At 35.1% G+C, this 16655-nt stretch overlaps 1 protein-coding gene across 3 annotated transcripts in view; it reads right to left on the bottom strand.

Moving 5' to 3' along the window:
- ERBB4 (erb-b2 receptor tyrosine kinase 4) overlaps positions 1-16655 on the bottom strand; it is a 999063-nt gene that overhangs the window by 222871 nt on the left and 759537 nt on the right. The window lies entirely within an intron of this gene.

The raw sequence follows: 16655 nt of genomic DNA, 5'->3' as shown, positions 1-16655 counted from the left end.
TCACATGCTGGTAAAGTTAATTAATTACATATATATATATATATATATATATATATATATATATAACTGAAATGAATGGTTCATAAATTAGAATCAGATGTCATGTTTCTCTGTAATCTTATATATATTTTTGCTATAATCAACATTGGCTATCAACCTGTACCTTATTTTACTTCTAAAAATGGTATAGCGGTCATCAGACAAAAAGTGTGAGTTTAGCATAAACCAGAGGATAAATGTATTTTCAGCAATGTGTTCCATGTCTCTTAATTTGCTCTTGCAATAAGAAAAGTGTAGTTAATAAAAAATATGTTGATTCTTTATTTTAAAACTTCTTGCTCCCCGACTGGTGTGGCTCAGTGGATTGAGTGACAGCACGCAAACCAGAGGGCCACTGGTTCAATTTCCATTTGGGACATATGTCTACGTTGCAGGTCAGGTCCCCAGTAGGGGGTGTGTGAGAGGCAACCACACACTGATGTTTCTCTCCCTCTCTTTTTTCCTCCCTTCCCCTCTGTCTAAAAATAAATAAATAAAATTCTAAAAAAAAAACCTTCTTGCAATCACTTGTCAACTGAGATAGAAAATATAACTTTGGAAATGACATTTTCAATATTATATTAATTATGTAAGCAGTTTAAACATAGCAAGTTCATATAACAAGAACATAGGATTTGACTGACATCAAGGTCAAGGTACTTATGGATTTTATAGAACATGTAGTGTCACTAGCAATTCACTTCATTTTTGATGGGAAATAATCCAACAGAAATGACAATGTCAAAAATTTTCTATGCTAATATAGAAAACATTCCCTTCCAGAGGTAACCAGAGATTTATTTGGTCCTATATCCTATCCTTAAATTCAAATAATTTAAATAGATTGAATATAGACTTTCCACTCTAATAATACTTGTATATTTTAAATGAAAATTTTTACATGCATTGTATATTTTCACAATAACTAGGTAACACAGATCTTATAATCTCTATACTTAAATATAAAAAAAAATCTGAGATAGTTAATATACCAGGATAAGATCAAACATAAATGGTAATGCTAATGTTTTACATATTAGAATCTCAAGTCCATTAATATTTTAGCTATATATGCCATCTGTCTTCCTGAAGATGATTCACTAGAATTATTTTTAAGTTGATAAATATAAATTTATCAGATTTGTCTTCAATACCTATATTTAATAGCAGAGAAGAGAAATGCTTATACATTTATTTATGAGTTTTAAGACTCTGATTTTATGTTTACTTACCTCTTACTGCTGTGATTCTCAACAGACTGTAATTTTATCTGCATTGCTATGTTCAACGTGGTTTAACTTTATTAAATTCTTTATGCCCTTATTAGAGTTCTTAAGTGGCATCATTCTCATTTAGCTTCATTTTATTTGTTTTCCCAGTGATACTATAAGTCAGACGATTGGGGGGGCTTTAAAAAAATAGAATTCCCTTAACAAAGGCAAGCAGTATCCACGCGGGTGACAGTGCCCGTGCTGCCTCTCCATTCAATCTTTCCCAGAGCAGTGCAGATTTGAACAAGGGACCTTGAAACACTAGGAAACACAAATCCCAAGAAGACGTGTTAAGGGTTACTGCCTAGGGCAAGGAGAGCCACATTAACCAAATTTTTTCTCCTGTAAATTGTGCTTATTCTGACCCAGAATTCCACTTGCTCTATAAATATGACACATATTTTCCTGTTGAGCAACTGAATGTGATCTGGGTCAGAATCTGATGTAGACCTCAGTTGACAGTTACAGTTTTCACTTGATAAGACCTAGGATGTTAGTGTGTCTCTATCCTTTGATTAGGATTTGAGATTCCTCTATTACTGTCTTAAATATGACTGGGAGTGCAAGTGCTGAAGCAAATGACTCTCAGCATACGTTCTCTCTTTCTAAGCAAATTTGAATGTTTCTTAATTTTTCTTGTGCTAAATAAACTTTTTCCCAATATTTTTCAATATGTAAATGTTACATATTATTTAACACAGTGTCACAAAGTATTTCAGTAGAAATACTTCCATCAAAGCAATATATGCAATATCATCAAAAGGCCAAATGTAATTTCAACTCCTTAACAGTTAAAGAGTAGTTACATTTATACAACCCTAAAATTATTTCAGCCCTCTGAAGGCAACTTCAAGGCTGATGTGATGGTGAAAATGAGTTTGATATCCCTGATATAAACAAAGAAAGAAATAAAAATCTATGTTAATTAAAGTGACACTGAAATAATATCATAGTGCGACAACTTCATACTTTGGCTGAAACTATTTCATTTGCATGCAGAAGAATTCATTTAAAGGGAGAAGGAAAACCACATCTATGTGAACAAATTTCTCTTCTTAGCTAGAATATACATTTTTCAGTTGGTTCTTTGTCTATTATTTTTCTATTATTGAATTTACATATACTATTTATAGGCCATATTTGATGGTATAAATTGCTTCAGACATCCAGAAGATAATATGTTTAAATTTCTTTGTTTTGTAAAGGGTCATTAAGGACATAACTTAAAAGTAGTATAAAATGAACATATTAATTCCTTTAAATAACCAGACTGGGAATATCGTCAAACCTCCTTTTCTGCAGTCTTTTTATTTTTCAAATTACTATCTTTATTTTTCTCTCTGAGATGTTACCTAGGCAAATAGTGTATTTTTACTCACAACAATGCCAGCTGAGCTCATGCACAATTTCAAGTTTTCTTAGGGCGAGTAGAACAAGAGAGAACAATTAATAGGCCCTAAGTTTTTCACTCTCTAGCACTGTGTTGGTTGTTGGAGAACATTATCATCTCTTCTCGAGTACAAGTTGGGTCCACTAAGTATATTAGTACTTTAGTTACTGTCAAAAAAGCCAACAACAATGAAAAAGAAAATAATCTGAATAACACAATTATACATTTAAGATGGTATGCAATGGGTACCAACTTGAAAAATTCAGTCCAGCTACTCTTTCTTATCAGATAATGCCATTTTAGTAGGTGAGAGAAGCGAAGAGAAGGAGGAGGAGGAGGAAGAGGAGGAGGGGAGGGGAAGGGGTAGAGGGGAAAAAGAGAGGGGAGGAGGAAAGGGAGGGAAGCAGAAGGAAGAGAGGAGAGGAGAGAGGAGAAAGGGAGTCCTTCTAAGAAATGTAGTTAGCATTTTATAAAAAGTTTAGGCGTCACTATAACTCACTAAGTTATCTTTTAAGTTTTGCTTATTATTTCAGAACTATATAGTATTCCTATGAATTGTCAAAATATTACAGACACATAGATGCAATATATGTCCATCCATCTAGGTTTACTTAAAACTAATTAAAAATTAACATACTTTCAAAAAAGGTTAATTAAACTTCTTTTTTTTTAAATCCATGAAGTCTTCTCTATAACATGACCGATGGCACCATAAAGAAAACAATGAACTCATTAGAAGAAATTTTTGAGTCACACGTCCCTTGCTAACTTGTGGTGCAAAATCTTCAGCCATACTTTGATGGGACTCATCTAATTTTAGACAGGTATAAAAAGTAATTTGTTATAAAATCATACATATATGTTAAATTATAAATATGTATATAAATAAGATTATAACTCAAGTGTTTTTAACTGAAATGTTTTAAGTTCTATAACTTTTAATGTATTTCCTATTTGAATTTTTGAATAATAATTAATAAATTTGAATACTTAATAGAATATTTTCCGTGTATTATAATTGATACCTAGCTAAACATATATTTTTAGAGATTTTATTTATTTATTTTTAGAGAGAGGGGAAGAGAAGGAGAAAGAGAGAGAGAGAGAAACATCAAAGCGTGGTTACCTCTCGAGGGCCCTCTACTGGGGACCTGGCCCACAACCCAGGCATGTGCCCTGACTGGGAATCAACCCAGTGACCCTTTGGTTCACAGGCTGGTACTCTATCCACTTAGACACACCAGCCAGGTCTAAACATTTTTATGACAGGTACAACATAAAAATACATAAAATTAGGGATAGCCTGTCATTTCTTTTTCAAAAAAAGATTTTATTTATTTATTTTCAGAGAGAAGGGAAGTGAAGGAAAAAAAGAGGGAGATTAATGTCTAATGTCTATTGGTTGCCTCTCTCATACCCCCAATTGGGGACCTGACCTGCAATCCAGGCAAATGCCTCAACCAGGAACCAAACCAGTGGGGGCAGCAGATTCGTGCTCAGTCCACTGAACCACACCAGCCAGGGCTTGCCTGTATATTTTTCAAAAGAGGATTAGGGGTACAACAATAGTAAAACCATGCAACTGTAAAAAAGAAGTTTTAATGATCCAGATGGCTGTCCATAATATACTGTTCAGTGAGTAAAGAAAATTGCTGAAGAATGTGTGGAGTATATTTTCATATCTCTTCCATAAACAAAAACTTTTATTATTGTATATAGTTTAGTATATGGATAGATATGGGGAAGGAAAAACAAACATATGTAAACACATCCATTTACAGTTCATGCACTATGTATTACTTTTCTAACTTAAATTTCATTTTAAAATTATATTAAAGAAAATAACCTTAAAATAAAGGAAGAAGAAAAATAGCTAAATTATAGCTGGTAAGCTTTACCCATCAGAGTGACAAATTCCACCTTTACTTGTTTTAGATTCAAAAGGGAGGCATATGGCACTAACTGCCAAGATGATAATTCTCACTTGAGGATAAAATTAGTTACATCAGTAAAATCAAAAGCCTGAGATATTCCATTTGTAAGGTGCTCCTCATTATAATTCCTTACTTAAGAGCACTTTTAGATAGAAAAAATATTTCAGTATGATCTTTGATATACTAATGCTTTATTCCTGAACAATTGCACAATTGCTGATGCTTTTAGTAATAAATGTAATTTGGAATCATTGTCCTATATCAGGATTTGCAATTAACACTACAGGTATTAATGTCTGTTAATTTCTCATAATGCATACAGGATGCTGTTAGATTCTGATTAAATATTTAACAATCTTCTATTTAATGAGTCCAGAGTCACTGATACCAAATCACAACCTGTTATTATCCATGCAAAAATAAAATACGGTGACCTTCAGTTTGATACATGTAGAGTAACACATTGCAAATTATTGATGATCTGTGAATTAGTGACAGAACATTTTAAATGCAAAAATTAGCACAGTTTATATTTGAATTTAATATTCCAGACCGTCACCTCCTTCACATATGTATAGATACCAAACATACCCCCTCCCTTTTGGCAACATGACTTTGGCTACAACTTCAGAGAGACCATAAACTTTCACCAGAAACTCCCTCAGCCCTTGTCTAGTCATCTGTCTGCCTCTTTCTGCTTCCTCTGCTTATTCTCTTCTGATGAAATTGTGATGCAGCAATCTCTTGTTGTCTCCAAGTCTAATCCTTGCACATTTCCACTGCCTCCTAATTCTTCTGACTCCTGCAGGAAACAGCCGTGACGATCTCTTTTCTTCCCTTTATTTCCCACCCTTCAGTTTCTGCAAGATCTTCCAAGCAAGACTCACATTTCATCCATCTTCCAAATCTCTTTCTCTTGACATTATTCACTCTCCAACCATTTCCCTCGCTCTCTGCTTTCCTTCGCATGCAAATTCCTCAAAGAACATCGACAGTTGGCTCTCTGTATTTCCATATTTTCTATTCATTTTTACGCCATGTCTGCACATAGAGAGACTTCCATATCTGCACTTTTAACATCACTGGATCTTCGAAAATCACCCCAAATCCAACACATCCAAAAATAAATTAATACTGAGTTTAATACCTTTCTATTGTGTCAATCCCAGTTAATGTTAGAACATCCATTTCATTTTGAAAGTCGGCACCAGGAATAATTATTACTAGTTTCTTCTCTTAGTTACTTCATATCCAGTTAATCACTGAGCTCAGGAATCAATATTAAATTCTGAATATTGTTTGCATCTTACCACTTCTCTCCATCTCCATTCAACTTCCTGGCTTCCCAAATCCTTGCTTATTCACTTCAATAGTTGCAGCTACCCACTTTCATGTACTATCCTAAATATTTATATTACCAGTACCCATACCTCCTTCAGAATCTTAAGTTCAAACACCCTACTTTTGGACTAGCCGCTCTGTTCCTTTCAGTTCACCTGCTCTGGTAGCCCTTCTTTATCAATAGTTGTTATTCGGAAATGTAGGCCTTTGACCCCACCATGTTTTCACTGTACTTCAGTCTCCTTTTTGTGCCAATTTCCCTCATTACTCAACTTAGCTTTCATAGCCCTTTGCTATTATCACTTTTAAATATATCTTTAACTCATTGCTGTCTACTTCCTTGTGTAGTACTCACCCAGGAAAACTTACCTCTTGGGCAAATCCAGTTCTCCCGTTTCTCATGCCTTCCACTAAGCAATCACACTATAACCGAATAAAATACAGCAATGCTAACTGGGCTCATTCTAATTTGTAACTACCAATCTCAAATGGACCCCCAGCGCCTGCATAGAAATATTACTACATTTCAAAGTGAAGTGAAGTCCTTCTCTCTTTGATGGGCTATCAAATATCTTTCTTTAAATTCTCCATGTTGCGTCCCCCGCCCTAGACTAAAATGGTGCCCTCATTTTGCCTATCATGTAGAAGGAGCCCTGGCTGGTGTGGCTCAGTGGATTGAGGGCCAGCCCGCCGTTCTCATACAAAACTGCAATAATTTTGCCATATCGTTTCAGAATTTATAAAATGTGCTACTTTAGGAAAGACACAAATCTGAGCCTGTTTACTTATAAATGTCTTAGATGACTCACTGATGTATTAAGAATATAAAAATGCAAATGTTTATTTACACTGCCTTCCAATATGCAGGAACCTATGCTTAGGTCACAGGAAGTACCACCCTATCTCAGCTCAGCAATGCAGATGTCCCATTTGACTAAAACGTGTGTGGACAAACATTGCGAAATTCTATGCATTGGAGGAAGGCTCAGGAGATAAAATAACTTTAGGGCTAAGGGAAAGTCAATGGGTGAAAATTTTTAAGTAGGCTCTAATATTCAATCATGGTCATCATAGAAGTAGCTCTTAACTGTTCAGCTTGGTAACCAGCCTGCCTGAAAGGAAGAAATGTGGTCTTTAGAATCAGACACACATGAGCTCAGATCTTGGCTCTACCACCTACTAGCTAAATGATTTTTATAAATTGCTTAATTCCTCTGAACCTGCCCCCCCGCCATTAGTAAAGTGGTAATGGTAGTAACTCTTTCCTGTGCGATCCATAAGTTAAAAATGGAACCGGTTTTTGACCCAATGATCCCACTTCTGGGAACATATCCTGAGCATCCCGAAGCACCAATTTGAAAGAACATATGCTCTCCTACGTTCACAGCAGCATTATTTATTGTAGCCAAGTGCCAGAAACAGTCTGTGTGCCCATCAGCAGATGAGTGCATTAAAAAGCTGTACACTTACAGGATGGAATACTACACAGCCATGAAAAGAAGGGAGTCTTACCCTTTGTGACAGCGTGGATAGAACTGGAGATTATGCTGAGTGACGTAAGCTAGTCAGAAAAAGATGAATACCGTATGATCTCACTTATATGTGAGATTTGTGAGATTATAAACAAAATAAATGGACAAATAAAAGAGAAACAGAGACATGAATGCATGGAACAGACTGACAGCTGTCAAAGGGGAGAGGGAAGGGGGAGAATAAAAGAAGGCGAAGGGATTAGCCAAAGAACATATATGTATAAGGCACGGAAACAGACAACAGTGTGACGATGGCCTGAGGGCAGTGGGGGATGGGAGAACGGGGGCAAAGGAGGGGAATGGCGACATCTGGAATACTGTCAACAATAACAATAAATAAGAAAACCCTGAGATAACTACAAAGATAAAATAATAAAAATAAGTGGGATAATTTGGTGCAACTAATAGGTACACATCACAATTTTTTTAAAAGAACGGCGAAAACAAGCTTCTAGCTAAATCTGATAAGATTTTGGAAAAAGTAACACTATTCTGAGAAAGAAACAAGAACTGGTGTTGAGATTTTCTTTCTGATCCTTTATTTCCTGGTGTGTAGAACAAGTTAGCTAACCACTGTAGGATTTGAACTTGGGGTTTGAACTTCCGATTTTGGATCTAGAGGTTCAAAGGGGGAAAAATGGCTTTGGAAGTAGACTTTGCTTTGTTATTTAAAAAAAAATTTCCCTCTCAACACATAAACTTTTTATTGAAAGATGTTTTTGCTATTGTGTATTTTCACTATACTAAAAGTGACTATAATTATTCTATAAATGACTTAAGCATATGGGATATTTTACGCTGGGCAGGGGAACAGAATGCCATAAAAACTGCAATGGCTACAATGCATTCAGTTTCTTGGTGGTGTATTTCCCTTTCCTTATTATTCATTCTTTAGTACTGAGTTACTATCAAATTACAAGGGAATTATATCACTTTGGGTTTGAAGGTGGATGGTAGCAGAGAATAAAATCACTGTGAGGAATTTCATTGGTAAATCAAAGTGCTCTCCATGAATTAGCTTCTGCCTACATACATAGTATGGAAAAGTAACTGTATGTTTATGAAAGAATGCTTAGCTAGGAAATGTGCTGTGGTAATAAGAAAAAAGCATGAGGAGTGCAATTTGAGTTAATATCTACACATCAGTTCATACAACCTCATCACAGAAGGGGGTCCCAGTTAATTAGATTCCTTTAGTTAAATAGGAAATATAAAGAAAAAGACACTTAGTATTTAATAAAATGCATACTTAAGTTCTATGAAGAAATAATTTTCATTCTCTTATGACTATACATACATATATATGTAGAAAGCTAACAAAAGAAGCTTGGACCTATACTTAAATCTTTCTGTATAATGTTGTTCACTTGTGACATACAAAAATTGAAACACCATTTTAATAGACACATTGGCTACAAAACACATTTTTAAGAGAGTCCGCACAATATAATTTCAAATCTTTGAATAATGTTGAACTTAAAGAGTCGGCAATATCAGAGATTTGAAACATGGACTCGAATTACTATATTTTAATTTTTGTTTGTGGACACTTATAAAATCTGTGTGGGCATATTAATGTGCGGGTACAGGCAATGGGCTCAGGTAAGCAGCTGTTTTTCTTTGGCTCTGGCTGACTCATCCCATCTGTCACCTATTGAAGATGACAAAGTAGATACCTTTCTGTGAATATGCAAAGTCACTCCCTCTACCATTCTCAGGTGTAAACCTGTTACCGAAACACCATCCATAGGAAACAGGTTTACGACATCTCCATCCAGACATGACGTTCTAGAATCAAAGTCTGAGACCTCTGAGGTGGGGAAGCAAAAAACGTATTCGGACTTATAATTCATTTAATTTTGATTTCAGCCTTTCGGATATCTATTAAAAGTTCTCTTTATATAATTGCATAGCCATGTGTGAGGAAAAGGTTGTCATTGGCAAGAGCACTCATAGTTTCATGATGACCACTCTAGACCAGTGCTCTCCAACAGAGACATAATGCAAGCCAATATGCTACTTAAGATTCTAGTAAACATAGTTTAGAAAGATACATTTCATTGGAATAAAATTTTGTTTAACCCAATATAACCATGCGTATCAGCATTTCAACATGTAATCAATACAACAAAAGTTTAATGAGACATTTGCATTCCTTTTTCATACTATGTCTTCAAAACCCGCCATGCGTTTACAACCACAGCGCATCTCAGTGTGTTTTAACCACATAGGAAGTGCTCGGTTACCACCTGTGCCTAGAGGTCACCATACTGAACAGAGCAGGTTTAGAGCATCCTTGGGCACCGCTCACTACACTGGTAAATAAATGGAAAGGCCATGAATTAGGTGTTACCACTGGAACAATTTGATCTTACTTATATCTGTAGGTTACCACTCACTTAGGTGTTACCACTGGGACAATTTGATCTTACTCATATCTGTAGGTTACCACTCACAAGTGGAATATTGAGCACCTGAAGTCAATGTGTATATTGTGACCTCACCTTATAGTGCATAAATATATAGTTATACAAAACAGAAGGCCCCTGGTTTTAGCTCCAGTACCTTATTGCATAATTCTGGTTTCTTTTTGAGGCAAGCAAGACACATATTATTTGAAGATAAGCATGTTCCTCTGAGATTTAAAAGTGTACCTACGGCAAAGCTAGATGAGACACAGAAAATAATGAAGGCCCTTCCTTGCAGGACAAGACAAAATTAAAAAGGCAACATTAGAAATGTTATATGCTTAAGTTGCCATGGTCGGTGTGGTAAACACAATTCAAAGATGGCCCCAAGATTCAAGTTCTTCTAAATAACAAACGAGGAAGGACCAAGGGAAAAACCTAACCACCAGTTCTTATTTCTTTCCCAGAATATTTTTTTTCCTGAAACCGTCTCAGATTTAGCTAAGAGCTCATTTCTTTGGCATTTTTTAAAAAATTTATATGTATGTACATCAGGTGTACTGTATTAGCACATTTAATATTCACAATAAGGACTTGAAATAATTATCACCATTACCATTTAACATTACCCACCATTACCTATTAACAATCAGGAAATTGGTCATAGGTTCAGGGTAATTAAGCAATTTACAAAAATTACTTCATATGTAGCAGAGCAAAGATCTGACCTCATACATATCTAATTGACACTAAGTCTACATTCCTGATTCCCATGAAGAACTGAGTTATTCCTATGACGCTCCTGTTTAAGTAACCATGGTAGATGTGTTAGGATTGATTTGAAGATGGGTCTCGGGATTCCAGCCCCTGGTTTAAACACATACCTTCTCCCAGGTAGTCAAACACTAATGTAGGTGCCGCTGTGAAAGAATTTTGCATAATTAAGGTCCCAAATCACCTGACTTTAAGATGAGGGGGACAATCGGGTGAGCTTTGTCTGATTACATGAGTCTTTAAACCTTTTTCTAGAGGTCAGGGAAATAAAAACAAAGAGATTCAAAGAATGACAAGAACTGAATCTAGTACAGCTGTCTTTCAAGATAGAACAGGCTACAGGGTGAGACATGCATATGGCAAAGAGTAAGCAATGACACGGGAGTCACGGTTCTGCAACTGCGAGGTCCTGGATTCTGCCGACAACCCCAATGGACTTGGAGAGGACCCCAAGCTCCAAATGAGAACACAGGCCAGTCAGCACCTTGACTTCAGCCTCATGAAATCTAAAGAGAGAGCCCAGGACTGCTACACCTATACTTAAAATGTATCTATAGATCTGTGTTTTTTAAGCTGCTAAATTTATGGTAATTTATCACACAGTAATACAAAACACTATGGCTCAACACTAGTTATGTGCAAATGTGCAGCTTGTCATGACCCTGAACCTGTGCATCCAATACACGTAACAATGTTTAAGAAACAGGTTTGTTTGTATCACTCGGATCAGCAGGAACCTCCGCGGGGTTAAGCATTTCCTCCACTTCACCTAGTTTGTTCTGTGTAGGTGCTTTTAATCCTTACCACGTTAGTTATCAAACATATAATCCAGATCTATGCTATTTTAAATTTCATAACAGGTGGTTGGAGGGCAAACTATCATAGTTCTAGATGCTAATTCATTAATATCTTCAAATAGATCACTTTACTTTAATATATTTACTATTTCATAATTATTTTACCTTCTTCTTCTATAACACATTGAAATCATACAAGCTAAGCATGCTTTTAAAGACTGGACACCAGGAGCAGGTTTCAAAGCAGAGACACATGCTATCTGCGATGACTCTCAACACTTCATAGCATGTTAGTTCCAAGCCTTTCTATCAATAGTATTTGGGTGCAGACTAGATGAGAAGAAACTTCCTTAGGACTCAGTAGTTTACTGATGACTTTTGTGTCAGATTTTTAGTAAGGGGCCAGGAATGATGTTGTTTTTTACACCCATGTATAAATTGTTTAGCGTGTTTAATTTTTGTGCCTTTGGAAAGCACAGGTGAGTTTTCTTTATCAAGATTTATCGTGTTCATTTTGTCATATCTGCTACTTTTTACTTCCTCTGCACATTGTTGAAGTGCCTCTATATGTAGCTTCCACAAATGTTTGCAAAGGATTTATAATTTTAGTTGGTCACAATTTGCATGGCGGTTGGAAATATATTTGTTAGGAACAAAATATTTTAAAATGGAATTCAATATTTCCAATTTACTAAAACACTAATAAAAATCCTGAGCAATTCTAAATTATAGTTTATAAAAAATGCTAGAGGCTAAATCTTGGAATAGCGCATGCAAAGTACTTTTAAAACTGTAATATCTATCTAAACACAGCAAAGGCTTCCAAAATATCTTTCAATTTTTTACCTTTTATTTTTAATAAAAGACATTGGGTCATCAACAACAAATTTCAGTGCTGCCTAAGATATTTCAAGATAACAAAGTGTAAGCGGTCTTGATATCTTCCCAGTACAGAAATTAATGATTAGACAATATTATCATTTCAATACTATGAAATGATATTCTGGGAAATAATTTGAAAGAGTATTAATAATGGCCCATTCACCTCTAGTTTATCAACATCAGTAATGTTATCATCAGATTCTCTATTGTAGTTCTAAAGTCAATGCTTTGCAAAATCTCTTTGGATTTTCAACTGTAAGTATGGCTTCTTCTAGTCACATTTTTACAGCCAATGGGCTTGAATATAATATTAATGTTTCTGGGGGTCTCTAAAAACTTTAGTAAAAATGTGTGAGCATTTTGATATCATTATAAAGAACACTCACACAACCTTGTGCCATTAAATACTTTCGTTTAGAGCAACCATTTTAACTGTATGAATAGTAATTAAGAACTGAGGTTCAAGATGTTTTGCTATTGCCTTATAATTCTTTGATTTTTTTTTTTTGTATTTTATGATTACTGAAAGCGTAGAGCACAGCACAGCTGAAAAAGGAGAAACTCACACTCTCCTTTACCTCCTCAAACTCTGATTCAAAAGTAAATTTAATATACAGACTGTGATGGATTGAGGATAGACATAACAAAATGCCAGTGTACTTTTATTTATTGGACTTAGGGAGCCTAACACGACTGCCACTCATCCAAGGTAACCATCCACAGGCAACGGTGGCCATTGGATTTGGACATAAATTATGAACTAAGTTCCGGGAGGCAAAACAAACACAGGAAAAAGATTGTGCTGTTTGTGGACACAGTACCAGGGACATCACCGCATCTCGCTCATGTGTCACAGCTGATCACGCTGCTACAGGCCAACTGTAGTGTGACCCCTAGGAAATAACCACTCTGCCACACACGGAAAGTGAGACAAGGCACTACAATGTGAGAGGAATAGAAAATGTTTCAAACATCGGTCCGTATGGGATTTAGAGTTAACCTGAATCCAATGACCTATTTCATGTGGTGAAGCATCTGAGTTAATTGACTTGGAGCACTAGCCAAATAAGAAAGCTTGAACATACACCTAGTAGTTTCCATAATTTCTCACACAAACTCAGAAAAGTATTAGTTTATATTTTGGATTGCTAACAAAAAAAAAATCTTTTACCGATAGAGACTTTGTCTGCTGAGGTTAATAAATGTAGGTTCTAATAAAATAAGAGACCAAGATTATAAAAAGACTTGGGTACATATTTGACAAAGAAACTAGATAAAACAACATTGTGCAAGGAAAGTGAATAGCATTCAAAAATAATTCTAAAAACTTGCTGAACATATTTCTTCATAAGATTCTTGATGAAAAAAGGAAGAGTATCAAAGAGAAATTCTATTCTGAAGGCATGTAATTCAGAAAAGGAAAGCATGGAGATGTTCTAAAATGTCAAGCATTGTTTTCATTATAAATAATATATTCTAGGAGGCTAGAGGTAAAAAAAAGTAATTTTATTCTACACTATCCAATCTTCCTGGGAGAAATTCCAGCAGCAGCCTGTAAAGGTAAATGGATGTGGCAAACCAATTCACAAATTGCAGGCTTGGGAAAGAATAACACTGATTAGAAAATGAAAGCCAATCAAGATTGGAAACATTTTACCTGTTTTCATTTAAATCTTCCATCCTTTTTCTTGCTGGTTTAAGAAATAGAATACAGTATAAAGGGCAGTACGGAGTATGAGCTGTAAATATTTCAAAATGGCCACATTGACCTGCTCTATGAAATTTTCTGTGACTAAAAGTAAATGAGGCATTTGGATGGATAATCTCCCAGTTACAACCTGGTTCATGAAAGTTAAAGCTGTCATTTTTTTTTATCATGTCTTGTCCTGCTATGTAAGATCCACTTCAATTAATTAAAACAAAAGCTTTGAGGAAACTATCATGGGTTAATAAAAAGATAAACGACTTGAAATACTACCCTGCTTTCAATTGAATGTACACCCATCCCATTTCAGAGTGGTACACATTTACCACAATATTAAGGACCAGAAAAAGGAGATGCTTGTTACTTTCACTTTTCATCCAATCTGCTTGTGTCAAAATGCCCCATGGTCATGAACACTCCTCCAGAGTCCAAGCTGAACATTCACATATCTTCCAAACTACCTTATGAATAGTCTCTTATAAGTCAAGACTTCCATTTTTTCAAAGGACCCATCAGAGGGGTGTAGGTGCATATCAGAGCTCCCTGGGTGACTTTGAGTGACTTCCCTCCTCCTCCTTCCAGGTGTTTTCCCCATCCTCAACAGTTAAAATCCTTGGTATATAGAGAAATGATAAATAACATACATTGAGTGATTTATCTGAGGCAGGCACTGTTGTATGGACTCATTCAATCTTCACAAGCAATTTATGAGCTATATTAACATTCCTATTTTTTATATAAAGAAAGTGAGACTCAGATAATTTAAGGAACTTACCCAAGGTCACGCATCTAAAAATAGGAGAGCCTGGTTTTGATCTGGGAAAATCTAACTCCAAAGACAGCACATTTAATCACCACACTGTATTGCCTCTCACTATTTGGTTGGAATGATTATTTTAAGAAATCACCAAAACAAATGCGAAAACAGCCCTGAAAGTCATAGTAAAGTGACTGAAGCAAAGGCTCAATGAAGAAAATTATTTCATGAATATAGGTCCATTCCAATCTAAAGTGGACCTTGGCTTATAAAAATTCAAGTAAGACCTCCCTCTCCTACTCTTTGTCTTTTTAATGTATGTTGATTTAAAAAAAAATAATGTTGGCCTTGTTCTAAACAACTGTTACTAACTAGTCTTGATTTTGCCCTTTTCAGATTACCACTATTGTATAAATCATGTAACTCTACCATCTTCTTTCTTTTTAGAATTTAATTTCTTTCTTTATTTTATAAAAAATAACACTATTAATATGGATCACTTATTTGGTTACTTTAAAAACATTTAGAGGCAAAACACCATATAAATGTAAAAACTAGGACTAAATCTAATGACATAAAGAATCTCATAAATATAATATTTAGAAAAGAAGCTGGGTGCAAAGAGGACATACAATGATGCAGTTTCTGTAAAGTGCAAAATCAGGGAAATTGCTCGATAATGTTAATGATTTGGACAGTGTGTACCCTTGAGGTGGGACCCAAGGGGGTTTCTGGCTCTGATACTATTGTGTTTCTTCTTTATCTGCCTGATGGTTACACAAATACTGCCTTTGAAGAAATTCACTGAGATTAATACTTATATTTTATGTACTTTTACACTATGTTCTATTTCAAAACAATGGTTTACATTAAAAAATATATGTCATCCAAAATTCTCATTTTCCTAATTGCAATTTAGCACAACTTTTTCTCTTCCAAATATGTGATTAATATTTTTGGCTTTCATTAACAAAGCTAAAAATATTTCTGCATAAGACTGTAAAATTACTATTTTTCTAAATATGAGTTTTAAAAGTCAAAATTTATTAAGGTATACTTTATATACAGTACAATTCATCCTTTTTAATGTACTGAACTATGACTTTTGATAAGCACGTACATTTGTGCGACCATTACCACTACCGAGATACAGAAATGTTTTACTATCCTCCTAGATTTCCTCATACCCTTTCGTGGTCAGCCTCACGCTTCCCTCCCCAACCTGTGGGAACACTGGTTGATCTTCTGTCCCTACAGTTTTGCCTCTTTCAAAGTGCCGTATCAATGGAACCACACAGTACGCATTCTCTTAACTACAGCTTCTTTCATTGAGCATGTTTTTAGATCCATCCCTGTATATTGTATGTCAGCAATTACTTCCTTTCTATTGCTGAGTAGTGTTACAATATATGGGTATACCGCAGTTAAAGAACACTTGAGTAATTAATTTCTAGTTCTGGGTAATTTTGAATGAAGCCATTATATTCATACTCAGGCTTTTGTATGGACATAATATATTTAATTTTTAAGTTCTAACTTGTACTCTTGCCTGCAAAAAATATTTTCTATATAGCCTTTAGTCGATGGTAATTCTGTTACCTGGGCATATACCAACTAGTTCAAAATAATATAAAATCAGAAATTGAATCAAATAACAAATATTTTACAAAAATACATCAAATTTTGAAAATTTCTTTCTTAAAGTAGTTCTTTTTGAAATCATCTACAAAATTAAGAATGAAATATTTGAGCCCTGGCTGGTGTAGCTCAGTGGATTGAGCACGGGCCTGCGAACCACACAATCGCGGTTCAATTCCCAGTCAGG

Source organism: Sturnira hondurensis, unplaced genomic scaffold (genome assembly GCF_014824575.4).
Source record: "Sturnira hondurensis isolate 20B ecotype Veracruz unplaced genomic scaffold, ASM1482457v3 Scaffold0003681, whole genome shotgun sequence".
NCBI classification, from domain to species: Eukaryota; Metazoa; Chordata; class Mammalia; order Chiroptera; family Phyllostomidae; genus Sturnira; species Sturnira hondurensis.
This window is presented reverse-complemented; position numbering and strand designations above follow the sequence as displayed.